The sequence below is a fragment of the Narcine bancroftii genome, chromosome 7 (assembly GCF_036971445.1).
Source record: "Narcine bancroftii isolate sNarBan1 chromosome 7, sNarBan1.hap1, whole genome shotgun sequence".
Lineage (NCBI taxonomy): Eukaryota > Metazoa > Chordata > Chondrichthyes > Torpediniformes > Narcinidae > Narcine > Narcine bancroftii.
In genome coordinates, this window is record NC_091475.1 from 86193616 (window position 1) to 86219896 (window position 26281).

Sequence of the window (26281 nt, forward strand, 5' to 3'; positions counted from 1 at the left end):
ATTTTTGTGTTGACCATAAACTTTAGAACATAATCACACTGAATTGCCCATAATATTTAGAGTTTTTTTGTTCTTTTGCAAACTCAGCAAATGGTCCATTTTGCTAAATGCGCTTAAACATTATGGTAGCCCGACTTTAACTTGACAATATTATTCATTCCATTGATTTATGCTCATCATGCATTGAATTTACATCACTGTTGTTTGTGAAATTCAGGTGTACATTCAGATTGGTGCCATAAACTTTAATGCAAGACTAAAGGCCAATAATCGTATGTGTTTAACTCTTAAAGGGAATCTACTATGCTATGTGGTAGACTTTCATTCTTAAGTAATAATACCTTTGAGACTGTTTAATTGTTTATTTTTTATCACTATTAATGCAAAAGTTACTTCTTGAATAGCAATACCATCTTTCTCTCTTCCCCAATCCCATTCAAATTCAAAGTGGAGGCTGCTGTAACAGTAGAAACATGTCTTCCAGTTCTCCTCCATGAGGTCCTACTGCATGGTCATTATGGGAATGGTCCTGAACAAGTTTTAAACATTCCATGGAAGGGGCTGGTGGTGCTTTTCTTAAACCATCAGCAATACCACAGAGGCCTGTGCCCAAGATGCCGCTTTCTGGGCTTAGGAGCTTAAGCCATGAGACTCACAGGCCTCGGAGGATCCACGAACCAGCTCAGGGGATCAGGGCAGAAGAATACGTTCACCGCGCCCCTGGTAGAAGGAGAAACCCTTGCGGGGCCCCTTCAGGGAAGGTGACCACAGCAGTGGATCAATGAGGCAAAAAAAAGCCTATCCCCAGGCTGTGGTCCACTGGAGACTGGCTCATGCGAACCAAGTATCGGGATCAAGGATTTGTAAGTGGGTGGATGGAAAGAAATGCTCCCAAAGAGGCTCGGGTGTTAAGAGCTCCTGATCATATCAATGGTTCAGAACTAGCAGTTTGGGTTCACCATTGGACTGATCAAGATATGATCCTGATCATATCAGTGGTGTGGTGACTGGTTTTCTAAAGCAATCAGTTTAGTTTGCAGTAAGGAGTTCTTGGACAGCACAGCATGGTATACAGAGCACAAATCTTAATGAATAAATCTTTGTGGGACACAGGATCGCATTCTGAAGTACTCTGCATTTTGATCTCAGAATAATGGCAATAATCGTGCCAATTTTGCAGGAAAGGCTGGTCAGGTTGACAGGTTGGATGAAGTTGCAAGAGCTGAACATGTTTATACTGGAAATTAATATTGTGGTAGACCTTTAAAAATAAGTGGAGGAAATAAATGTTTAACGCATTAACAAATTCCATGAAAAAAATTACATTGCTTCAAAATTGAAAATGGGAAGGGGAGAAGATGGTCTTTTTGTAGCAATAACCTCTTTTATATCAGGTAATTTTATGTCAGTCCTGCAAGGAATTTTACAGATTGTCACAAATAAAATGATGGAGATAGGCAGAACACTTTAGTTGTCATTACCAAGTGATATTTGGTTTAATTGCATTATATACCAATCCATTCAGACATCCCAGGCTGGGTTCTATTCATTGGGATGGCTTGCAGCAGAATTCATGTTCTAATTATGTATCAAGAACTTAAAAAAAAAATTACCAGGTGAAAATATTTGTGAAAGGAAATGGCGAATGATGAGGAATATTTTTCCTGCATACTAAAATCAATCTGATATTCTAGATTTTCATAGATTCCTGCTGCAGATGCTGAATTTGTGAATCATTACCAAGCAACTTCCAAGCACCCTACTATTTAAATTACTGGAAGATAAATAAATAAACCTAACCCACACAGGGTCCTTCACTAACGTGGCTGAGTTTAATGTTTTTTTTAATTACCTCCAAAAAAAGACCAACATTTATTTCATGACTCCACCACAATAAGAAGTTCTGCAAACATTTACAGCTACAAAATGACTGCAGTTACCAAAAGGAACAGAACAACCAATTTGAATGCAACAAAAATCTCTCAAAATTCAACGAGATGTTGCCAGATAATTTGTTTTAATGATGCTAATTGAGGGATACATATTCATCAAGGAATGGGAGAAAAATGGTTTGCTCTTCTTCAAGGAACCCAGGTTAAAGGGCCAGATTTTATACTTCAGGAGTTTGCATGAGATTCAGAATAAGAGTGAAATAAGACTCAGAAATAACAGTGGCATTTGTGTCCAAGGCATATGAAAGCCACATGTAATCACTGCAGAAATTAATAGAACGTAGAACCTTGCAGCACAGTACAGGCTTCAGTCCACGAAGCCAACGTACATAACTATGCTCAACTCACTAAACCTTCCCTACTGCACACATGTAGTTTTCTTGCATCTATATATCTGTCTAAGACTCTTTTAAATGTCTCTATTATACAAGCCTCCCCCATCACCCTTGGCAATGCATTCCATTCACTCACTTCTCTCTGGCTAAAATAGACTTGCCCCTGACCTCTCCCTTAAACTTTCGTCCCCTCACTTTGTACAGGTGTCCTCAGGTGTTTGCTACTCTCACCCTGGGAAAAAGGTGTTGGCTATCTATGCCTTTGATAATCTTGTAGACCTCTATTAAATCACCTCTCACCCTTTTTCGCTCCAAAGAGAAAACCCTTGTTAACCTTGCCTCATAAGACATATTCTCCAATTTAATAGTGAACATTTTCTGTAGAAGAGACCATAAAATGTTGTCAGCCTAACTGAAAAGTCAAAATAATTGTTCTTGATCAATTTCATGAATATGCTATAACAACCCTTGCACTAAGCAATGTGGAGATAACCCAGAAAGAGAAGGTTTAAAACTTCACACAGACAAATGATACAGCTGGACACTGGGCTGCTGGGATGGTATATTCTGTTAGAGAATCCAGTGTTGAGACACTGAGCTCCAATATCTATTCACAGTAATAATCTGCAGCAGAATCCAATTAATCTTATCCAAGTGCAATAATTGTGGGATATATGCTTTAGATATACGTCGTGGCTCCTTCTGAAAGCGAGGATAAAAAGGAAGTAAAGTTCAATGATCATGTATTGCAAATTCTGTAAAAATGTCAGTCATTTCCCAGGTCATTTTCCACCTTCCTGGTTTTGATGGACCTCTTATCAATCAAAACATAATTCTGTAAATTTGGTGCCCGTCACTCAAGGTTTATCAAAGTTTGGAGAACGATATGCAGAAGGCAGCATAAGTTCTGCTGAACCTTCTGTGATTGTGTCCCAACTGGGAGCAGGAGGGCAACTGACTATTCACCTTCTTGATGGTTTTTACAAAATAAGATTACCCTCTTCTCGAAAGAAGGACAGGACTGTTACTGCCATCTGCCATCTCTCCTCATTTCTGCCAGCAATTTGAAGCTGTCCCACCATGCAGAAACCTTGTCACTGGGACAGCCTGATTAGCTAGATTGCCAATTCTTTCCACAATTGCTTTAAGGCTGCTTTATGATTCACCAGCTGGAAATGTAATTTGAGACTCTGTGTGATATCAACAAATGTGTTTGCATTAAATCTTTCCTTTTGCCTCTAAGTTTTTTTTACTGGTCATGGAGTTGGAATCATAAATCAATACAGCATGGAAACAAGCCCTCTGCCTCAATTCGTATGTGCAGACCACTTTGCTATCTGAGCTTGTCCCATTTGCCTGTGGAAGCAAATTTCATATCCAAACTGTGTGGTCACTGAATCTTTTAACATGGTTAGTGTAGCAGTTAGCATAATATTGTTGCTGTGCTAGTATCCCAGATTTGTAAGGCAGTTGTATGTTCTCTCTGTGTCTGTGTGGGTCTCTTCTGGGTGCTCCATTTTTCTCTCACTCTTCGAACACGTACGGGAGGTTGTAGGTTAATTGAGTGTAATTGAGCAGCATGGGCTCGTTGGTCAGAAGGACCTGTTACTGTGCTGTGTGTCTAAATTTAAAATTAAAATTTAATTTTATTTCACCCTGTCGACAAAGGAAGTCCCATTTGTGGTTCCCTCCCAGATCCTGTTAGCTAACCAATTTTCCAGCCATACAAATATATTACCTCCCAGTTCTATTTTCTGCAAGAAAAAGTTTGAATATCATTGTTTTGATCGAACTTAATTGATTCTTTATGTGCACAGTTTCATAACTCCAAAGGAAATAGGCCAATGACAATTTTTCTCAAGCATAATATTTCAGTAACAATTGGGTCTCAACCTTCCGTTCCCACTCACATTAAGCAATCCCTTACCAATCACAGAGCACTTGTGGCATAGGGATTACTTAAAGTGGTAGGTGAGATGAAAGAAAGGGGCGGGGAACCATTGGTTTGGAGTTGCAATGAAAAAATAATCATTTACTGCAAAGTAAGAGTATTGTTGTGGGGATCATTCAAGAGCCTGAGGGTTGCATTAAGAAACTGTCTTTAATCCTGTTGGTGCATTATTTTGCACTTTTAAGTCCTCTCCTGATTGGGTAGAGGGAGACAGAAGCGTGTCTGGGATGTGATGGGTCCTTCTGTATGTTTGGTGTCTTTCCACGGGGAACAAAAAAGGAGATCTAGAAGTTCCACAGAGGGAAGGTAAGTTTTTTTTTAATGTTCTTGAGCTGCACTAAGCAATTCATATTCATTCAGCAAATGTAGAAAAAGAAAAATGGTCAATGTTTCAGGTCAATGACCTTTGGTTCTGATGGAAATTTACTGACCTGAAAGATTGACTTTGTTTCTCTCTTCACCAATACACCCTATCATGCCATTTACAGGATTCTGACTTTGTTGCAGTAGGTTTAACTTGAAGAATATTTCCCCTTTAAGCAAGCTTGTGTAAAATTGTCAGCATGGTTTGTGGAATGCGAGGCAGCAATGAAGAAGTTCAGTTTTCTCCACTTTGCAGAGCATGTATTTAATTATCAATCTTGAGGCTTGTAGTTGTTGGAGTTTATAGCCAGCACCAGGCTCAGCATCAGGATCCCATCATTGGTCACTTAACACAACCCCTTCTTGACCCAGCCAATGGGGAAATGAATGGCATTTCCTTTACCTAATTAGCCATCAGTTTTTTTTAAAATGCACTTTAATCACCTTTTGACTACAGCAAGTAAGAATTTCTGGGCAGATGTACATTTTACAATGTATATGACAACAAACTCATCGTCAGTATTTTCGATGCTTTCAGAGCCAATAGACCAGAATGAAAGCGGCAGTGACTCTTTAATTCCTAGACATTCCAGGACAAATCTGGACAGTGGGTAATCATTTTTAGTGGGTACTAAATATGCCCCAAGCTCAGTATTCAGTACGATTTATGGCACCTGGTGTTAGGTCATTGTACTTCTTTGTTGTGTTCATACAAAAAAAAAATCTCGCTTCTGCCTTCAAAAGTGTGAGTGACTTTTATTTTACATTTACAGTAATCAATAAGTACTGATAAATATTCAAATACAATTTGTCAGAGTTTCATGTTACAAAGAAAATAATTTGCTATCATCGGTTGTTTAAACACTTTACTGACCATGGATTTACCTTTATCCTCCTCATGATTTAAAGCAGAGGATTTTTTTGGCTGTGAAATTTAACTTATTGTGTCCAAAGTCAGTTGTTGTGCCTGTATTAGTTATTTGTGAGCCTATTGGAACGATGATTGCAAGTAAGCTTCTTAACTCTGGCATAACCAATGGTTTTAACCAATTCTTCTTAATTCAGTGCTTTTGATTGAATATTTACACTTTATTTGATTAGAGACAGTCTGACTAAGAGTATATCTTTGCTATATCTGTATTATGAAGTTTAGTTTTCTTTTTGAAGGCCAGTTGCTATAATGGAATATATATTTTCTTTGGCTTAGCTTCGCGGACCAAGATTTATGGAGGGGTAATGTCCACGTCAGCTGCAGGCTCGTTTGTGGCTGACAAGTCCGATGTGGGACAGGCAGGCACGGTTGCAGTGGTTGCAGGGGAAAATTGGTTGGTTGGGGTTGGGTGTTGGGTTTTTCCTCCTTTGTCTTTTGTCAGTGAGGTGGGCTCTGCGGTCTTCTTCAAAGGAGGTTGCTGCCCGCCGAACTGTGAGGCGCCAAGTTGCAGGGTTTGAGGCGATATCAGCGCACTGGCGGTGGTCAATGTGGCAGGCACCAAGAGATTTCACGGACCATTAACAGCACCATACTGGTCACATAACCAATTATGGTTTAAACTCCATCCAAATTTCCTCTCACGCTATCTGAAAATAAAAAAAATCAAATTAAAATGATTAATTGTAAAATGAATGGAATGTAGCGAGGTCACTATGGCTACAGCTAAGACGTGCTGGCTCAAATGTCTGTGGTGGTGCTTTGATGACAGGCACTGAGTACAAGTCCTGGCCCACAGGGCGATCTCTTTGTGGAAGACGAGCTGGACATACCTGTTCGCCACCATTTTGACTTTAGTCCTGATGGTGGAGTGAGCCAAGTTGTGGACTGTGTTGAAAACCTGTCTCTTCCATGAAATCAGAATAACAGGACGAAGTTTACCCATCAAGGTGTCGCAGAACAGCATGCGATAGCCGGGAGTGATCTGAATGTCCTCCAGTTGTAAACCGGTGAGCGCTATCTGGTATGCCGTAATGATAGGGTCTGCTTGCTGCACATCAGCCAGGGCCGCGTCGTCAATGCCAGGGGTAGGGTTGTGCATCGCCAATATAGCCAGACAGGATAGGGCATCGGCCACCACATTGGATTTGCTGGCTTTGTGTACAATGTCCGTTGTAAGTTTGGAAATGTAGGACAGGTGCCACTGTTGCCTGGCTTACCACGGATATGACACCTTACTGAAGGTGAAGGTAAGGGGTTTGTGGTCTGAATAAATTTTGAACTTCCTCCCCTCCAGTGACAGAAGTGCCGAATTGCCAGATATAAAGCTAACTGTTCTCTGGATCACATTACTGTGATCCACCAGCACTGTTCTTGAGCTCTGGTGGCCTGAGGTGTTTACTGTAAAAGGCCAGCGGTTTCCATTGTCCATTCATCATTCACCAGTTGCTCAAGCACAGTGGAGCGTCTGTTGTGAAGGCGGTTGGGGCATCTGTCCGCGGGTGCACGAGGAGGGTGAAATCAGCTAAGGCATTTTAGGAGACCTGGAAGGCCTCAGTTGCCTGCTGCATCCATTGTATGTTTTTCTGGGTCCTGCCATGAAGGGAAAGAGTGGGCTCCTGATGCAGGCCACTGCAGGTATGAAGAGGCGATAAAAGTTGAGCATATCTATGAACTCTTGATTTGCCGGTCTCCGCGTTCAACAGCCAATTCTTGTGTCGGCCCAAGGAGTGGGCCGCGGGGCGCTATAGGAACCATTAATTTTTTCCATTTGAACAATAATCTAACTGATAAAGTTGATACAGATTGACACAATGACACAACCAGTAGTACTGCCGCCTCCAGTGATCCTGGTTCAATCCTACCCCTGGTAAGATGGAAAATTCCTTAATTGTCATGTAATAGTACAGAATAAGTAATATTACACAAAATTACCTTCTGCCTGCTGTAAAGCAGACAAAAAAGTTGCTATTAGTTTTGTTGTCCGGTGTCCCTTACAGTAAGAGAGAAAGAGTAGCAAAAGAGAGCCAGTTCAGAGTCATGGAGTATCCATGAATTCACCTCCAGGGCTCCTGCAGCTTCTGTAGCCACACAGATTCCTTTTCGATCCATTGCCAACATGAGCTCCAGATTGAAACATCTGACAAGATCAGGAAGACTTTAGCACCCAAGGCCCTTCAGGAGCCCATCCTGGCCTCAGCACCCTCTGGTGTTGGCTGTGTGATGTTTGCGCATGACCCATGTTGCCATACATGTTTCTTCTGGGTTCTCTGGTTTCTTTCCACATCCCCAAAATTGCTTGGTCACTGAAAATTGACCCGCTAGTGTAGGATCTGAGGTGAATTGATGGGAATGTGAGGAGAATAGCATAAGATTACTGTAATTGTAATGGGCGGAAGTCTTTGCTACATGGCTGTGTGCTCTGGTTACACTGGCCTGAATCCACTAGGGGCTTTCAGTTGTCATCTTCAGATTCCAGCTCCTCTCTTTGTGGGAAAGATCTCTTAGATCTTCTCAAAACCAAATATCTCTCACCTTAAACCTATGCACTTTATTTCTATCTAAATTTCCGTGTCAAAATCTAACTTTGCATATGACTCAATCTCATGCAATAACATGCACTCTAAATTGTTTAATATTTGTGTTACTCTTCCAGCCCCATGCAGTATTCCTTTGAAATAATCTAATTTTTTTAAAAATCTGGCTGTCTTGGTTGAATACTTCTTGAGAAAGGGTTTCTTGTTGATATATACCAAGAGAAGCATGAACACCTAACGAGGGTTGAAACCCCCTGGGTGCTGTTATAAAAAAGAGGGAAGTAATACCAGCCTAAGAAGTTAAAATACATTCTTGTTTTGATTGGAAAAGGTGAGAATGGGAAGGGCTGTTGGATGGTAAAGATTGATCTGCATCTCCACTGAATATAACAAATTAAGATTTCAAAACACACTGACTGCACTGATATAAATTGGGTCAAAAGTGAAAAATGAAACATAATCAACTCAGCTCTCACTTGCAGAGGAATTAATCTTACAAAAATTAATTCATTGGCACTGCAGCCTTACAGTGTATCAGGAAGTGATCTCTGCTCTGAGAAAAGGTACTGGAGGTGGTTCCTCATCCAATTTGGTCAGAAACCCCAGCACATTACAAGGTGCAATGCAAAACAAACTGGCCTTTCCCTTAGGACTCAAATCTATGTCCGTTGTTGAGCATTGGTTTAGTTTCCTGTCATGTTATGTTTGAATATGGTTACTGCATTTGCTGTACACAGTATGGCCTCTTCTGCATTGTTGAGACCAAATGTAGATTGGGTGACTGCTTCGCTCAACATCTACGCTCTGTCTGTGGGTCTAAGCTAGAACTCCCAATTGGCAACCCTCACCTTTCCCACACAGCCTCATCCATTGCCAGGGTGAGTCCAAATGTAAAATTTGAGGAGTAACACAGCATATTCCACCTGGACATCCTTAAACCCAGTAATCCACTACCATGTTTGGATCTGGCATGGTATCAAATTTCATTTAGATAATCCTCACGTGAACTGCTTTGAAGGAGCAATGAAAATGTAGGCAATGGCCATTTCTATATTAATATTTCTAAGCAAAAGAAAGTGTACATTTCAACAAAGGAGGGGTTGGAACTTGCATTTTATTTTGTATTTTCCCTTAGGCCTGGAATTGTTCTTTTGGATTTTATTCATGTCATGCAAAAATCAGCTAATTTTGGATTTTGAACTGGGTCAAAATGCATCAAAATTTAGTCATTATGAGCATAAATAAGTAAAATAACAAAAGGTCGTGGGCTGATGAGATATATCTGTACATTGATTTTGCAAGCACCTTGTTGGTAATTTGAAATGTACTTACCCTGATTGTACGCCAGTACACATGTGAGACCCCTGACATTGGTTAAACATGGTGATAAAGGCTGGTGTTATCTCTGTTTTTTTTTAAAAGAGTGAGTGGATCTCATTATTTGTGCCATGCATTATTCAAACATTTGCAGAAACTGAAGAAAAAACTACTTTGCAATCTGGCAGGACATGTGTTTGGCCCTAAAGTGATCGCTACAGTCACAAAATTTACAAGCTGCTCATTGATCACTAGAAGTTGGTCAGAAAATTGCACCTGGGCCACAAAGCCTCTGGAGCAAAATTCAAGACATTGATCAACTTTAACAAAGTTTTAATTTTCTTCTCCATAGTCATGCACACCTTTGGTTTCTTGCTCCTTTCCCAGTTGGGCTTTAAGCTCCCGCCATTTTTCAGTTTGCAGCACCAACCAGGACACCCCGTTCAAACAAAATCAGTCAACATTCTCATCATCTGGGGCAACCTTAAAGCAAAATGCAAATTCTGCACTGTTCCCCTGTAGTTCCACCAGCGTTTATTGTTCATAAGGAAATAAAATATTCCTTTCTGTGCCAGTTTCTTTAACCTTTTGACAGATCTTGAATTATTTGGAGAGGGCAGTGGCAATTGCAAATAGAATTTCTGTGCTGATTGTAGGTTGTCAGTAAATCATCAAGATTTATAACATTTTTGAATTCAAGGCACTGTGCAGTCCTGTGCATTTGACTGAAAAAGATAAAACAACTGATATACTCTCTCGAGTATCCTCTTACAGATGCTTAAGTGTATGTTTATCTCCTTTCTTTGACCCTCTCCTGTTATTGCTAGTTCATCCCTGAGTACGATTCAACATCCTTCTGAAGTTCATGCAAATGGCATTCTTCACCTAAGAATCGTGGTCAGTTGGCAGCGATCATGCCTTACATTTCAGAAGATTGTCAGTTCAAGACCCCCTCAAGATATGAGCACTTAAAAAAATGAGGCAAATAGGCTGTAAAGCCTGCATGCTGCTCATGCTTTTCTGTTGCCCCATTCCCCTCATGTACTGTTCTCAAGCCAAGGGAACTATTACTGTTCAATCACACTCGCATCATCCCTTAAAAGCATGCATGCAGTTGTGCATATGTTTGTGGGAATTCATTGTGCATTAGTTAGTTGGGCATCTTTCTCACTTGCAACATATGATTGTTTGCAAGATGCATGATAAATACAAGTTCGTCTTTCTTCCTTTCACCAGTGGAACAGATGAAATGGTGGATTGTGATTCAGAAGTGAGCTCTTGTCTACTTTGTGAATATCCAGCAGTGGAAACTGTGTTGAACTTCACCCTCTTTTTCTCTTCCAAGTTAGGATGATTCTCAGATTTATTTTGATTGTAGAGGTGTGTGAAAGGAGTCGGTATGAAAACTGGCTACTTGGCCAACTGATCACTTAGTGCCCTAATCCTGCCCTAACCCATATTCTTCCCATATTCCTAACCGAATCCCTCAGGTTCTACCACTACAGGTGTAATTGACAGTGACCAATGATCAACCAACACACACGTTGTTGGGTGTGGGAGGAAACTGGAGCACATGGAGAAATGCCACAGAGTCAATGGGGGATATTTATTTATTATCTCTTTCTCGGTTGCTTCACAATTTCTTTTCGCTGCCGGTCTCGAGAAGAAGTCTGAAGTTCAGCATCTTTAGATTTGAGATCAGATTTTTCCTGACGGCTGCCAGGCTCTTGAATCATAAACCAAGAGCATCAAAACAATCTGTCTGACTTATTGAAACCTCAATTATTTTACATTAATTTCAACTGTGAATATTAACTTACATAGTAAAAACACAGAAATGCTGGAGAAACTCAGCTTGTCTTGCAGTGTCCATAGGAGTTAAAGATTTATTACTGACATTTCGGGCCTGAGTCCTTCCTCATGGGCTGGCTGAGTTCCTCCAGGATTTCTGTGTTTTCACTACAATCACAGCATCTGCAAATTTTAGTGTTTCTCTTCATATTTATTCACCTATAATTATTGTCTCTTTTTCAGTCTCCTGGTGCATGGTGGTAATTTATGCTATTGTTGTTGGTATATCTTGCATATCTGTGTGGCTGAAGTAAATAAGGATTTCAGTGTGTTCAGTATACTATATTTATGTAAAAATTCGCATACTCACACAAACATGCCAGTTCCACTCAGACAACACCTGAGGTGGGTAACTGTGAGGAAGCAGCTCTTCTCATTGCTTCACTGAGAAATGGAAGTTGATGTGTTGTCGAGAGGCAGTAAGAGTACAGTGTTCTACGTTAGATCCAATAATTTTAGATAAAGGGTGGATGGCGTTCCATCTGACCTTGCATATTCATTATCATGAAAGGAAATAGAATTTGATGTAAAGCATTGCTATTTGCCTGTAAGTCTGTCATTTTGTAATGGCTGCCTGCAATTTTCCAATCAAGCTGGTCATCCAGTTTATTCAGACCCACTTTGGGATGAATGAAAAGAGCCCGGACTGTTGGCTGATAATGCATAAAGATAATGGGAGCAAGGGTTGTGGAGAAGTTACAGGAAGGGCAATAAAGTGGCAAAAGAGCAACTGGCAAGTGTCTTAAAGCCAATAGTGTACGGCAGATAGTGTTGGAAGTTCAAGAGTCGACGAGCAAAGGAAAATGGAGAAAACAATCGCAGCAGAGAGTTTGTTTCTTCAATAGGGAAAGAATACAAATATATTCCCCTAATTGAAGCTAATTCTGGGGTGGTCTTGGTCCACCTTGTTCCTTATTAAAATATTGTTTGTTACGTGCATTCAGTTTTAGCTATCATTGTTTACTATTTATTTCCCTGATCAAAACCTTGCACCTCTACCTGTATGTGCTTTGTTTAAAGTTACTGTGACCTTGGCATTCTGGAAATAAAACACACCCTGAAATGCAAACCAGAAAAATGTCCACGAGAATTTTCTTTGTGAAAAAAAATGTGAAGGAAGTTGAGATGGAGAAGCTGTTACTGCAGATAAGCAAGCTGACAGGGTCAGACTAATTGGCCCAGCTGAGATCTGCTGATTAACTTAGTGCTGACATGCCAATGAAACTAATAGAAAACTGTTTTATCTCTTCCCTTTTACACAGTAACCTTGAGCCACAGCCTGAAGCAGCGTTATAATTCTAGTAAATGAGGTGCAGACGGCATGGAAAGTGAGGCATTAGCAGTTTGAGTAAAATATATGGTCATGATACCTATCCTCCTCCATTCACAATCAATTGGACTCCTTTGCTTTAATATTTACTTGCTGGGATGAGATGGCCGTCTGTATGATGAAGAATGGCCTGCCAGTGGCACTTGAAGGTGACCTGTCAGTCGGGATGGACAAATCTCCCGCTTTGTGAAACATACAAAATAAATCATCAAAGCAGACAGACACACGGTCCACGGTTTAAATCACCTCAGATTTATTGTTGGAATTAATGCTTCATTTGGTCAGAAAAATGGAGAGTGGGGAAAATCACAAGCACTTGAGGGGCTTCAATACAGGAACCATCCTACTATTGATTACCAGGAATGTCTTTGTGATCTCTTGTTTATATCAGGCATGGCCTTGTGATGGATTTGCTGATCTGAGCTAATGACTTACCGATAAGGTGGACAAAATACGGTGTGTCACAGCCAACTGGACCTGACAGCATTACAAAGGGTGTCTCAGAACTTTGAAAGATTCATAGGCTTTGCAGTGTGCTTATACTTCAAGGTAGAGTTTTTATTTAGACAGGAATACACTAACATTAACATCAAAAGACATAGCATGGTCAAACAGCAAACTATGGCAACGATGCTTGTGGTGCCTAACAGAACATTCTGCTTTGTGCTAATTAACCAGCAAGAAGCTGCCAACTGTCCACAGTGCAAGTTTGGAAAGACGTGTGACTGGCTGGAAGGTCAGGTGTCCATTTCACTGGATCCCACCTCCTGCTCGACCATTAGAATCACCATTTTGCCTAATGATGGAGCCACAGTGCAATGAGGATAACAATTTATATGATTTGATATGAGAGTTTATTGTCATATACAGTACACTGCACAATGTACAATGTATAGCTGTAACAGAATTCCTGTTTGCTGCAACCACACAGGTACATCAAGAACCAAACTCTAAGTTAACTTATCACAATGCCCCATGAGACAGAAAGAGATCAGAAATATAAAGGGCAGATAAATAAATATTCACAGTTGCATTTTATGCAAAACATAAGTGATGTTTCAATAGTGCCGACAGATCTTTTGGTGGTCCCAGGATAATTTATGGTTAGGATAGTTTGGAAGGTTCAGTCACCTGATGACCTATGGTGGAAAAACTGTTCTTAAACCTGTGAAGGTAGCAGTGAGAAGAGGTCATGATTGCCTGAACTTTGCATCTGCCCTCTCAATGTTGCATAAGGGAAAGTTAGTGTAAGAACAACTTGGTCAGCATGGACAAGTTGGGCCAAAAACCTGTATTCATGCTGTAAAGCTCTTTAACTCTAAACCTCTCTTTACTAATCCTGTAAAGCACCCAGCTTTGAGGGTTTTAAAAATATTTTAGAATTGTTTTTATCACTTTCCAATTTTTTTAATTTGATGCTGCTTCTTTTTAAACATTTTCTAAATGTCTGCTTGTAAACATTTAATATCAATTTGATTACACTAGACAATGACAATTTTGCTTCCTGAACACGATTGGATTAATTCTATAGGCAGCTGATCATGAAAATCACCTTAAAATTTTCCTATCACAATGGAGGGTTTGGCATGGAGAAGAGGGGGTGGAGTGGGGGGTGGGATCCAGAATGAGAGTGCACAGAATAGGGCAGAAGGTCAAAAGCATGATGCAATGTTCTGAGTTTGTGAGGAAGGCAGGGGAGGAAACAAATGTAGTCAGTTGGAGGGTTTGAAATGTGTCTATTTCAAAGCAAGGAATATTAGGAGAAGAACTTAGAGCATGGATCAGTACGTGGAGCTATGATGTGGCCGTTGCAGAGACTTGGCTGAAGGAAGAGCAGGATTGGCTGATGCAGGTACTGGGATTTAGGGGTTTTAAAAGGTATAGGATGGGAGGTAAGAGAGAGGGGGGAGTAGCAGTACTGGCTAGGGATAGTGTCCTGATAATAGAAAGGGAGGATGTTGCAGAGGGAGTGTTAACTGAGTTGGTGTGGGTGGAAATCCGAAATAGGAAGGGAGTAATCACTGTGCTGGGAGTAGTCTATAGGCTTGCAAATAGACCTCAGGACACCAAGCAAGCAGATTTTGGAATGGTGCAGGAATTACAGGGTTGTTGTTATGGGAGTCTTCAACTTCCCTAATATTGACTGGCATTTCCTGACTGCAAGAGGGATAGATGGGGCTGAATTTGTCAGGTATGTTCAAAGATTCCTAACACAGTATGTGGACCAGCCGATGAGAGGAGAGGCCATACTGGATTTGATACTGAATAATGAACCTGGTCAGGTGGCAGACCTCTTGGTGGGGGAGCATTTTGGTGAGAGTGACCACAACTCCCTGAGCTTTATCATAGCTGTGGATTAGGATAAATGGGAAAGTGTTTAATTAGGGAGGAGCTAATTACCATGGGAAGAGGCAGGAAGTAACAAGAGTAAATTAGAAACAGATGTTCAAGGGTGAAAGGACAGAAATGATGTGGAGGAAGTTTAGGGACCACGTGCTGGGTTCAGGATAGGTTTATCCTATGGTAGGGAAAGAGAACTGTGGTTGACAAAACAGGTGAGGCAGCTAGACAAAAGGAAAAAGGAAGAATACATTAGATTTAGGCAGCAGGAAACAGGAATGGCTCATGAGAACTACATGGTATCCAGGAAGGAGCTTAAGAAAAAATTCGGAAAACTTGAAGTGGGCATGAGAAGACCGTGGCATGTAGGATTAAGGAGAACCCCAAGGCGTTCTATGCATATGTGAAGAACAGAAGGATGATGAGAATGAAGGTCTGGCCATTAAAGGATAAAGGAGGCAACATATGCCTGGAGGTGGAGGAGATTGGGAAGGTCCTAAATGAATATTTACTTCAGTATTCACAAAAGGACCTTGATCAGGCTGAAGTTGGAATAAGACAGGTTTGTATGTTGATGATGTTGAGATTATGGAAGAGGAAGTGTTGGATCTTCTTATAAAAATATTAAGATTTGACAAGTTCCAGGGGCTGGATGTCATCTACCCCTCGGTTGCTCTGGAAAGTGAGGGAAGGGATATCTGAGGCAGTGGCTATGATCTTTGAGTCCTCTTTGGCTACAGAGTAAGTGCCAGAGGATTGGAGAATGGCAAGTGTGGTCCATTGTTTTACAAAAAGCTAATAGGGAGAATCCTGGGAATTATAGACCAGTGAGTCTTATGTCAGTGGTGTGCAAACAATTGGATAGGATCTCTGAGCATTTGGAGAAGTACAGTCTATTCAAGGATAGTCAGCATGGATTTTTGAAGGAAAGGTCATGGCTCATGAACCTAATTGAATTTTTTGAGGAGGTAACAAGAAATTGATGAGGGTAAGGAGGTAGATATGGTCAACATGGATAACCTTGATAAAGAGGCAAGAGGATGAGTCAGTATGTTTTCAGATGATACAAAGGTTGGAGTAGTTATGGGTAGCATTGAAGGTTACGAAAGGATATAGACAGGATGCAGGGTTGGGCAGAAAAGTGACAGATGGAGTTCAATCTGGATGTGTGAGGTGATGCATTTTGGAAGGTGAAGCCAGAAGGCTGAGTTCAGGGTTAATAGTCAGATACTTTAGAGTGTGGATAAACAGAGGGACATTGGGTTCCAAATCTGTACATCTCTCAAGTTCATCACACAGGTTGATAGGATAGTTGAAAAGGCTTATGGAATGTTAAGATTCATTAATATAGGGATTGAGTTCAAGAAGCAGAGGTCATACACTCTACAAATCTCTGATGAAACCATACAGAGTATTCAGTTCTGGTCACCTCATTAAAGGATGGATATAGAAGTTATGGAGAGGGTGCAAATGAGATTTACCAGGATGTTGCCTGGATTAGAAAATAAGTCTAAGGTGGCAAGGTTAGCAGAGCTGGAACTTTTCTCTTTGGAGCAAAGAAGGATGAGATGAGACAATGGAGGTCCTCTGGATTCTGAAAGGCATAGACAGAATGGACAACCAGCCTTTTTTTTCCCCAGGGGTGGAATAGCAAACATGGAAGGATATATGTACAAAATTAAGGGAGGCAAGTTTAGGGGAGACATCAGGCAATAGTTTTTTTCTCCACAGAGAATTGTGAGTGCTTGGAATGTGTTGCCAGCGATATTGGTGAAGGCTGAAACATTCAGGGTATTTAAGAGTTTCTTGGGTAGCCACAAGGGTGAAAGAAAAATAGAAGGTTATGAAGGGTTTAGTAATTTTTTTTGTGGAAATGATATATGGGTCGGCACAACACCAAGGTCTAAAGGGCATGTACTGTGCTCTTGTGTTCAATGCTCAATGTCATTTTCTGCATTTGAACTTGGTGCTCTTCCCTGCTGATCTTGGTGCAGTCAGTGATGAACATGGTAAAAGTTTCACCAGGACATTGTGACAATGGAAAAGTGGCATCAAGGTAACTGAAATCCATCAAATGCTGGTCGACTATTAGACACTGACATGAGAGGCATCAGATGCTGAGTACAAATGAAAATCAGCAGCAAAATATTTTTTATGTCAACTGAACTAATGAAATATGTCAGTATAATTATGTGATTAAACATGCTAATTTTTTTAAAAAAGATCTAATTTAATGTTTCTACATGATACAGCAATTCTGAAATTATCTTTGTGTTAATCTTGAATTTGTCCATCATATTACTCAATTTTTTTCAGGAAGCAAACCTACGGAAAAAAAGAATGTTGTCCAGTGTTATCAAATGTATCTTAACAGTTGGAAAGGATTTATTGTGAAATACTCTTAAAGCTTTCTGGGGCACAAACCTTGGGATGTGACATCTGCGGACTGGTTGTTGCTGCAAGCCTGCTTCACCTCATGCCTTTGACCCTCTGCATCTGGATAAAGTAAACATGGATGGATATGTATGGCAGACAAGTCCAGCACTAGTTGGTCAATGGTCCAGTCACCTTGTGTCTGTATTTACTACAGCTATCAAAGAAATGGGCCTTTGAGACAAGAACTGCAGAAGCCAGAACCTGAATAACCTGGAGGAATTCAGCATTGAGGAGAAATGGTCAGTCACAGTTTTGGGTTTTGGCCCTAGGTTGAGGCTCAACAAAGCATCCTAATCCAAAATATTTCTCTCCATGAATGCTGCCTGACCCTTTGAGTCCCTGCAGCTTCTATTTGTTTGCTCCCAATGAAATTCCAAGGAATTGGAATGTCTGTTATTCCCTTATCCAACAATGCCTTGCAGCATTGTGTTCTGCTCAGAATGCAGATTTTGAAGCAGTACAACTTGTGTCTTCCCAAACTGATGATGCAATATGAACCTCACAAATGAATGTTACATTCGCGACCCAAATAATTCATAGTAAAATCTCGGTTTATGTTGCTTTCTGAGGTGATTCTGTCAAGCCTCGATACGTGCAGTGATAACTTTCACTCATTTTTGCCAATATCAATTCAAAACTGCATAATTGATTTTGTTCATGGCAACTAACAACTGGAATTCAGTTGACTATGCATAGAATGCATAGTCCATTTAAAACTTCATCTATTTGCACCTCTTCACTCTAACTTTTTAAATTTTTTTTTTGCTTTTTGAGTTCACTGGAGCTGAGTTGGAAGCTCCTCGATCAAGATATCCTTCTGATAGTGCTGGCTACCATTGGTTAAGCACTCAGTGGGAATCTTATATCTAGCAGATGGGATCGCTAATGGCCTCCCTGGTTGTACGTGGGTTTTGGGAATCACTCCAATGGATGGTAAGATATTACAGTGTTCATTCTTAAACTGCCTGCCACATCACACTAGTACCTAAGGCGACATCAAAATGTCGATCAAGAAAGCAAAATGTACTTGTCAAATTTCCAATGTTGCCTTTTGTGCACAAGGTCTGCATGAAATCAAGAAAATAGCAAACATTTCCAGTGGAAGTTGCATCCATTTAAAAAGTAGACATTTTGGTTTGTGATTGATCTCGGCATGTTAGATGATTGTCTGGCAATGTGATCAGATTGTCAATGTTAACAATGCTAATCCCCACTTTACTGAGGGAAATTGGAGTAATAACGTGCTACCTACAACTTACGAAGACAAATCTTAGAAGAACAAGGTGCAAACACCATTGCAGGTTAGCAAAAAGATATGAGTTCATTTGTGATGAAGGGTCTTCAACCTGAAATATTAATTCTGTTTTACTTCCCAAATATGGAGTCTGACCTGCTGAGTATTTCCATCTTTTTCTGCTTTAATATATTTTAGTTATATTTCATTTGCTGGGAACATTGATATTTTGCTGTCCTTATCTGCCTGCCTGAGTTTTCATTGCTTCTCATGTTTGTTATATTGTTGCTTAGACTCAATGCTCTCAGGACACAGTATGCTTTTCAGCTTACACTAGGACCCAGAGCAGAACAATTAACCTTTAACTTGGATTGTCTTGGGATCATTATGACATAGAATTCAGTTAATCCTGGTGAATGAGGGCAGGCAACCAAACACACTGTAAAATGTTCTCCAACACCCTGTATTTTCCCTCACCGCCATGGCAGCCATTCATGCTACTTCATTGTACCTTTCATGGAGAGAGTTCCTTCAGGCTTCAATCTCCTTCTCAAGATTCTGAGAAGCAAAGATGCACCAGATGCAATCTCTGCAGGCAGTTGCCATTGGGAACTTGCAGGTTAGATTTTAATGCAGCTAATGATTTGTTTTTAAACAGAAGTTTTTTCCCAATTTCACAATGCTTTAGGCATCCCTCGATTGGATATTAATGGTACATGCAATGCCTGTTGAGAGGATAAATTAGGGTGAGATCTTATTTCCAGGCATATGTTCTTGGAACCTTCCAAAATTCCTAATTCTGCTAAAGCCTGCAGTGGACAAAAGTAAAATCCTGCCAATGCTGGGAATCCGAAATAAAAGAGAAGATCCTTGAAATGTTCGTTGGGTCAGAGAGAAATAAAATGTTTAAGGCTGATGTTCTGATAATAGGTCACTTTTATTTGCTGCCTGCCTTGCTGATCCTTTTCAGCACTTCCCATTTTATATAATGCAGTGAACAAATGTTGACAACTCTGTACTGATAAGCTCATCCACAGAAATTTTTTAATATATTTTTATTGATTTTAATAAAGAGCTTAATAACAATACAATACAATGAGATGATACATAATTAAACAATCAGTAAATCAAAAACAAACATAAATTGTAAAACATATCCATAATTCATAGTCCAGGTATTTTTAAAACAAAAAAAACTAATAAAGAGAGAAAAAAGGAAAAGACAGAAAAAAATAAAAATAATAAAAAAGAGAAACAAAACAGAAAGAAAAAAACTAATTTCCCCTCCCCAACAGCATTGCAGATGCTACAAATGATTATCATTAAAAGAAAAACAAAGGGAGAGAAAAAAATATTTTAAGTAATCCAAGGCTATTTTTAAATAAATCAAACATTTTAAAAAAAGATTACAAGATCAAAATGGCCATAAGTTATATGAAACTTCATTAATTTTGGCATGAGCTTTGTCCTTCAAAATCAAAATTGATTAGAAAGATTGACTGTTTCCATAGGCCCAGCAGTTAGCAATTTTTTGGGGGGGATTCCATTGCTCTTTAGGAGGATTAAGGAACCTAGGATGCAGCATGGGTTAATAGGGACCGGCATGGCCAATTGTTATGCACATTTTCATAGGTTGACACTTTATTTATATTTACCTCAAAGCACCTGTTAGTCAGAACAGTAGCATTTTAAATGATAAAGACTGAGAAGCTGGAACTTCAAGCGTGAGTTGGACATCATCACCCAGCAGGAGGGCATAATTACAAATGTGATAAGTTTGCAGAGTTCTATTACAAATGGGAGCATAAGGACTTAGAAAAATTAAACCAATGATGGAGCTACCAACAAATTATTCTTTGCACATGGCAGGAGCAGCTTTTAGAAAATTAGCATTCCCATGGGTGAATTTTGAGTGCTACGAGAAATGTACTGTAAATTCAAACAATGGAGGTCAGAGGCGTTGGACAGTTTTCCGCCAGCTAATTTTAATGATGTCAGTTCCTGTGAAGCCTGCCAATCTCTGATGTATACCCCAGCTGTTCAAAATCTACCCTAGAACCAGTGTTTCATGAATTTAATCCCATCCACCACAAGCAAAGAACAAATGATTGGAGTTCATTAAAAAAAATTCCTTTAAAAGTTTGGCACATTTCAAAACTTCAGAAATACATCAATGTACATTTAATTGTGGTTATTATAAGTGGACAGGGAGCTAATTAGGCTTCATTTGAACTTAATGGCAAGTTTCCACAAATCTATGTAATTAATTATATTCAGCATAAAATATATGGTGTATTATTTTTCTCTGGGTAATACTCTAAATATTGAACTTTGTTCAATAAACTTTGTTTTGATCTTTGCCGCAAACACAAAAATAGTGTTTTTAAATTTATGTTCAACTTACTGTCACATTGTCAAGGACAAAGTTCTGATTCATCACATACAACCCAGGCCAGGCAGGATTTCTACTTTTCGCTAATGCCAAAAGCACTACCAAAATGTACGCAAAAGGGAGAAATTTTAAAAAAGGAAAGAAATGTAAACAAATTGTGCAATGCTAAAACAAAATTCAGTAATCAATAATGTGCAAAGTCAGAATACTGAAATTAGTCTCTGATTGAATTTAAAACACAAAATGCTGGAGAAACTCAATTGGTCAAATAGTGTCGTTTATATAGCAAAGGTAAAAAGAAGTGTATTTTTAACCTTTGATACAGAAAGGATACTCTTTGACCTGCTGAGTTTAACTCTCCAGCATTTTGTGCTTTTACTTTAACCATGGTGTCTACAGGTTTTCATGATTTACCTCTGATTGAATTTGTTGTTTTGTGGTCTGATGCAACTGTTCCTCAACCTGCTGGAATGCAACTTGTGGTACCTACCGTATACCTCTTTCCTGATGGCAGCAGTGAAAACAGAGCAGGTCCTCAGTGGCATGGAACCTTGATAATTTCTGCTGCTCCTCATCGACAGCGTTCCATGTAAATTTTCTTGATGGTCGGAAGAGTTTTGCCTGTGATGTACTTGGCTCTGTCCACTACCTTTTGCAGAGCTTTCCACTCAGGGTTATCAGTGTCCACATATCAGGTCATGACACAGATGGTCAGAACACTTTCCTCTACACTTATGCCGAAGTTTGCCAGTATTTCCAATGTCATACCAAACCTCCGCAAACTGCTAAGGAAGTAGAGGCACTGACATGCTTTCATCATGAGGACGTTCATGTGTTGGGTCCAGGAAAGGTTTTCTGAGATGGTGAGTCCCAGGAATTTAAATGTGATCACCCTTTCCACCTTTGATGCCCCAGTGATCACTGGATCATTCACCTCTAGTTTTCCCTTCCTAAAGTTCACAATCAGCTCCTTGGTTTTGGTGACAATGAGTGAGAGGTTGTTGTTAGGTCATCAATCAGTCATTTCAGTATCCCTCTGTGATAGTACAGATTCTATCACCAATGTGTATATGTACAGATGGTAGTGTAGGATGAGTGTGATTGGCTGAGAGTGTAGCCACACCTACTGGCAGGCCTTAAAGGATTGCTCCTAGCCAGACCAGGTCATTCTGGACTGGTCAACCTACATGTGATACGCTCCAGTCTTCTAGTTAATAAAAACCTTGGTTTGGATCAACAAGTCTTTGGTTCTTTCGACGCGTTACACCTACTGGCAGGTCTTAAAGGATTGTTCCTAGCCAGACCAGGTCATTCTGGACTGGTCGACCTACATGTGATATGCTCCATCCAGTCTTCTAGTTAATAAAAGCCTCGGTTTGGATCAACAAGTCTTTGGTTCTTTTTACATGCTCTACACCCTCCTACTCATCTCCCCTTTTTATACAACCCACCACATTAGTATCATAAGCAAATTTGTAGATGGTGCTGTTGTCATTCCACAGTCATGGATGTAAATCAGGTAAAGTGGGGGCGAAGTACGCAGCCGTATGGAGCTTCTGTACTAGTGCAGAATGTGGAGGAGTTGTTCTTGCCAATCCCCACTGATTGAGGTATGGAGTGAGGAAATCCAGGACCCACTTACACTGTGGGGTATTGAGTTCTAGGTCTTGGAGTTTGCTGATAATTTTTGAGGGGATGATTGTGTTGAACGCTGAACTGTAGTCAATAAAAAACATCCTGATGTATGAGTCTTTGCTGCCCAGGTATTCCAGGACTTTGTGTAGAGCCAGTGAGATGGCATCTGCTATAGATCTGTTGCTGCGGTAGGAAAATTGCAACAAATCCATCTTGTGGCTCTGACAGAAACTCATATGCTTCAATACCAGTCTCTCAAAACACTTCTTCACTGTACAGATAGAGTGAGAAAGTTTGTTTTGCTAGTTAGTCACCTCATACATCATACAGCAATGTCCATTAGTCCATTAGACACCATCCTTGCACAAGGATTTTTATATAAGGCTGTATCCCAATTTATAAATGTTAACCCAAAGCTAAACTTTTCTTGTACATTAAAGAAAAAATCCCATTCTAATCTATTGAAAGCCTTCTGTTCATCCAGGGCTACTTCCACACTTAAATCATTCTGAGCTAAATGAATTAGGATAATCAATCTAGCAACATTATCAGCAGATTGTCTCTTTTTGACAAATCCTGTTTGTTCCATATGAATTAAATTTGGTAAATATTTAGCTAATCTATTTGCTAAAATTTTTGCAACAATTTTATAATCTGCATTCAGTAATTATATTGGTCGATAAGATGCTGGATTTGATGGATCCCTATCTTTGGTATAACTGTAATTATTGCAGTTGAGAAAGATTCCAGTAAATCTGCTGCTTGATTTAACATCTCCATAAAAGGAGGTATTAAAATATCCTTAAACTTCTTAAAAAGTTCAGGCAGAAAACCATCTTTCTCCAGTGAATTAGCATTTTACAATGAACTAAGTGCTTCACTGACTTCTCTTGCCATAAAGGGAGCATCTAAATCTATTTGATCTCAATATTTCAAAGTAGGTAAACTTATCTGAGTTTAAAAAAAAATAACCATCTCTACTAGACTCAGATTTATATGAATTGGTATAAAATCTTTAAATTAATCATTAATGTGTGAGGTTAAAAAGTAATAATCTTTGGGATTTTCCTACTGGGATTGATTATTCTAGGATTGTTCTGTATTTAACTGACATGCAATAACCTTATGAGATCGTTCTCCTACTTCATAATATCCCTGCTTGGTTCTCTCAATTAATTTTCCATTCTATATGTCTGAATTGTATTATAATGAAGTTTTTTAATTATTAATTTCATTATTTTCTTGTCTGAATCCTTTCTTTGTAAATCCTTCTCCAAATCTTCTGTCTGTTTCTAATTGATCAACCTTTTTCATATATTTCTTAATTTTTGCTGTAAAATTTATTGTCTGACCTCTCAAGTATGCTTTCAATGCATCCCAAACAATAAACTTATTAACTACTGAATTAGAATTTATTTCCAAAAATTCTTGGATTTGCTTTCTTACAAAGTCACAGAATCCACCCTCTTCAACAATATCTCCACCTATAAACAGATTGCTCCTTCTCAGACACTAATCACGTCATTAAAAGTGGTGAGCGATCAGACCAAATTCTGGCCTAATTGTCCACATGCATAATTCTTCCTTACAACTGCGCTGATATCAAAAACAAATGAATTCTAGAATAAAAGACATGCCTATGTGAATAAAAATATTAATCCCTTTCTTTAGGATTTAACCTTCGCCATATATCTATCAAGTTCAACTTTTTAATTGTACTCAAAGTTACCTTTGCTGCTTTAGCTCAAGTAACTGATCTTGATGTTTTATCCAAAACGGGATCAAGTCAACAATTAAAATCCCATCATATCAATTTTTTTTTCATGTGCTTCAGCTAAAAACATAAATGTATCACAAATAAATTCTTCATCATCAATACTCATAAGTGTCCACATTTCAGAATAAATGTGACAGTGGATCAAGACAAACCTCCCCACAGGATCAGTAACCACCTATTGAATTTTAATATGTAATGTTTTCTTTACCTTTATCACCACACCTCTTGATTTAGAATTAAATGTTGAAACTATCACTTGACCTACCCAGTCTTTTGTTAGTTTCTGATGTTGCCTCTCTGTTAAATGAGTCTCTTTCAAGAAAGCAATATCAACTTTAATTTTCTTCACATAAGCTAAAAACCTAATTGGATTATTAAGCCTAATTATGTTAACATTTACAAAATTTAATACTCAACTAATAGCCATTGATCTACTTCTCAAGAATGCAGAACTCCCCTTTGCCTCTCCTCTTGGGCCTCCCAAATCTAAAACTGTTAACCATACTTGACATCTCCATCCAAAGGAACAAAGTAAAGAAAAAAACTTTTTTAAAAAAAGCATCCCCTCCAAAAAAATATTATTTAAAAAAAAGGCCAGTGCTACCTCCCTCTGTTGTGAGGGAAGTGGGTCTCGCCACTAAGAAGCACATAATAGTTAAGGAAGGAGAAAGAAAATAAACCTCTCTCCCTCCCGCCCCCCCCCCCCCGCCGAGAGAACAATCATTATATTAATTTAAAATCAGTTCATTTATAGGCATAGGCAGTCACTTCAAGATCTCTATTGACTTGTTTGTCTTCAAGATCTTCAATTTCTTGTTGTGTTAACTCTTTCTCTTTAGCTTGTATCTTCTTGGATTGTTGAATATCAAGCTTTGCACATCAACTTATTGATCCTTCTTATCACATGCAAGAGAATGATCAAATATCTAAGCTTCCTATCAGCCACTATCAATGAGCCTTAATGTTGGTGAGCATTCTGGACAGCGGCTCTCAGTATTCTCTCTTTAACTTGATAATGCAAGCACCTTATCAAGACAGAGTGTGGTGTCTGTCCAGGTAATGGTTTCTTTCTATTGGCCCTATGTGTTCTATCCAATTCAATTCCATTCGGGATATTATCAGACCCAAGAATTTCTGGGATCCATTTTTGAAAAAAATCTTTACAGGATTGGAACCTTCAAAATCTTCTATCAAGCCCAACAATCTTCACATTATTTCTTTGTCTTTGATTTTCCAGTATATCAATTTTTTGTAAGAGCTGTTTCTTCTTGACATCCCATCCCATAACCAAATCTTCCATTTTATTAACCACATCCTTGCATCGTTCCATTTCATCGTGATATTCTTGCAAGTTTTCCTCAACTTCCTGAACTTGTGCTTTAACTTTATAGATAACTTTAATATATTTTTTTCATTTCTTCCTTAATCTTTTTCATCTCTCCTTTAACATATTCAAAATGAGTATTAACATCACGCAAACTACATATCCATCTTCTCACTCATTGCCTGTAATTGATTCATCAATTGTCTGCCCATACCTTTTCTCCTAACTTCAGGTGCCTTTACTTGCATGGTCTTCATTCCTTGTGTTAGTTGGGCATCTTGATCTCCATCTTATTCTTCCTCCTCCTCTTCTTCAACTTGATCATCTTTCTCTTGTCCTTCTATGTCACTTAAGGTTGAAAAGGGAACTTAGGAGTCTTCCTCCGACTCTATAGGAGGCAGGACATGTGAGGCAGTGCTTCGGACATGCATTTTTTTTTGCAATCTCTGTAGTTTTATGATCTTCTTCTGGACTCCACCGCCATCTTCTTAGGCTCCCTTGAGAGGTGGTGCTGGAATTATCTGGATGCTTGCGGCTGCATCTCCAGTCACTTAAGGAGGAAGAGGAACTTCAGCCCAA

At 39.3% G+C, this 26281-nt stretch overlaps 1 protein-coding gene across 2 annotated transcripts in view; it reads left to right on the forward strand.

Annotated features, from left to right (window-relative positions):
- The window catches only part of dachc (dachshund c), a 575251-nt gene that overhangs the window by 277706 nt on the left and 271264 nt on the right, over positions 1–26281 (forward strand). The gene's annotated exons all lie outside the window — the stretch shown is intronic.